Raw genomic sequence first — 2,948 nt, forward strand, 5'->3', positions numbered from 1 at the left:
CCTCCCTCACCACCTCCCTCACCACTCCTCCCTCACCACCCCTCCCTCACCACCTCCCTCACCACCTCCTCCCTCACCACCTCCTCCCTCACCACCTCCTCCCTCTCACAACCTCCCCCACCACCTCCTCCCTCACCACCTCCTCCCTCACCACACCTCCTTCCAACCACCACCTCCCTCACCACCTCCCTCACCACCTCCCTCACCAACTCCTCCCTCACCACCTCCCTCACCACCTCCTTCACCACCACCACCTCCCTCACCACCTCCCACACCACCACCCTCCCTCACCACCTCCTCCTCCATCACCACCTCCCCCCCTCACCACCCCCTCACCACCTCCTCCCTCACACACCTCCCTCACCACCTCCTCTCTCACCACCTCCCTCACCTCCTCCCTCACCACCTCCTCCTCCATCACCACCCCTCCCTCACCTCCTCCCTCACCACCTCCTCCCTCACCACCACCTCCCTCACCACCTCCTCCCTCACCACCTCCTCCTTCACCACCTACTCCTCCCTCACCACCTCCCTCACCACCTCCTCTCACCACCTCCTCCCTCACCACCTCCCCTCACCACCTCCCTCACCACCTCCTCCCTCACCACCTCCCTCACCACCTCCTCCCTCACCACCCCCTCCCTCACCACCTCCTCCCTCACCACCTCCCTCACACTCCCTCACCACCTCCTCCCTCACCACCACCTCCTCCCTCACCACCTCCCTCACCACCTCCTCCCTCACCACCTCCTCCCTCACCACCTCCCCCTCAACACCTCCCTCACCACCTCCCTCCACCACCTCCCTCACCACCTACCTCACCACCTCCTTCACCACCACCTCCTCCCTCACCACCCCCTCACAACCTCCTCACCACCTCCTCCCTCACCACCTCCTCCCTCACCACCTCCCTCACCACCTCCCTCACCACCTCCTCCCTCAACACCTCCCCCTCACCACCTCCTCACCACCTCCTCCCTCACCACCTCCTCCCTCAACACCCTCCCTCTCACCACCTCCCTCACCACTCCTCCCTCACCACCTCCTCCCTCACCACCTCCTCCTCACCACCTCTCCCCACCACCTCCTCCCTCACCACCCACCTCCCTCACCACCTCCTTCACCACCACCTCCTCCCTCAACACCTCCCTCACCACCTTCCCTCACCACACTCCTCCCTCACCACCTCCCTCACCTCCTCCTTCACCACCACCACCTCCCTCACCACCTCCCTCACCACCTCCCTCACCACCTCCTCCTCCTCACCACCTCCTCCCTCACCACCTCCCTCACCACCACCTCCTCCCCACCACCTCCCTCACACCTCCTCTCTCACCACCTCCCTCACCTCCTCCCTCACCACCTCCTCCTCCATCACCACCTCCTCCCTCACCTCCTCCCTCACCACCTCCTCCCTCACCACCTCCTCCCTCACCACCTCCTCCCTCACCACCTCCTCCCTCACCACCTCCTCCTCCCTCACCACCTCCCTCATCACCTCCTCCCTCACCACCTCCTCCCTCACCACCTCCCTCACCACCTCCCTCACCACCTCCTCCCTCACCACCTCCCTCACCACCTCCTCCCTCACCACCTCTCCCTCACCACCTCCTCCCTCAACACCTCCCTCAACACCTCCTTCACCACCTCCTCCCTCACCACCTCCTCCCTCAACACCTCCCTCACCACCTCCTCCCTCACCACCTCCTCCCTCACCACCTCCTCCCTCACCACCTCCCTCACCACCTCCCTCACCACCTCCCTCACCACCTACCTCACCACCTCCTTCACCACCACCTCCTCCCTCACCACCTCCCTCACCACCTCCCTCACCACCTCCTCCCTCACCACCTCCTCCCTCACCACCTCCCTTACCACCTCCCTCACCACCTCCTCCCTCAACACCTCCCTCACCACCTCCCTCACCACCTCCTCCCTCACCACCTCCTCCCTCAACACCTCCCTCACCACATCCGCCCTCTCCTCCTCCTCCCTGACCACCTCCTTCCTCACCACCTCCTCCCGCACCACCTCCTCCCTCACCCCCTCCCTCACCACCAGCTCCTCCCTCACCACCTCCTACCTCAGCACCTCCCTCACCACCACCTCCTCCCTCACCACCTCCTCCCTCACCACCTCCTCCCTCACCACCTCCCCCACCACCACCACCCACACCACCACCTCCCTCACCACCTCCTTCACCAACACCTCCTCCCTCAACACCTCCCTCACCACCTCCCTCACAACCTCCTCCCTCACCACCTCCCTCACCACCTCCTTCACCACCACCACCTCCCTCACCACCTCCCTCACCACCTCCCTCACCACCTCCTCCTCCATCACCACCTCCTCCCTCACCACCTCCCTCACCAACTCCTCCCTCACCACCTCCCTCAGCACCTCCTCTCTCACCTCCTCCCTCACCTCCTCCCTCACCACGTCCTCCTCCATCACCACCTCCTCCCTCACCTCCTCCCTCACCACCTCCTCCCTCACCACCACCTCCCTCACCACCTCCTCCCTCACCACCTCCTCCCTCACCACCTCCTCCCTCACCACCTCCTCCCTCAACACCTCCCTCACCACCTCCCTCACCACCTCCCTCACCACCTCCTCCCTCACCACCTCCTTCACCACCACCTCCTCCCTCACCACCTCCCTCACCACCTCCCTCACCACCTCCTCCCTCACCACCTCCCTCACCACCTCCTCCCTTTCCACCTCCTTCACCACCACCTCCTCCCTCACCACCTCCCTCACCACCTCCCTCACCACCTCCTCCCTCACCACCTCCTCCCTCACCACCTCCCTTACCACCTCCCTCACCACCTCCTCCCTCAACACCTCCCTCACCACCTCCCTCACCACCTCCTCCCTCACCACCTCCTCCCTCAACACCTCCCTCACCACATCCGCCCTCTCCTCCTCCTCCCTCACCACCTCCTCCA

Source organism: Carcharodon carcharias, chromosome 40 (assembly GCF_017639515.1).
Source record: "Carcharodon carcharias isolate sCarCar2 chromosome 40, sCarCar2.pri, whole genome shotgun sequence".
NCBI classification, from domain to species: Eukaryota; Metazoa; Chordata; class Chondrichthyes; order Lamniformes; family Lamnidae; genus Carcharodon; species Carcharodon carcharias.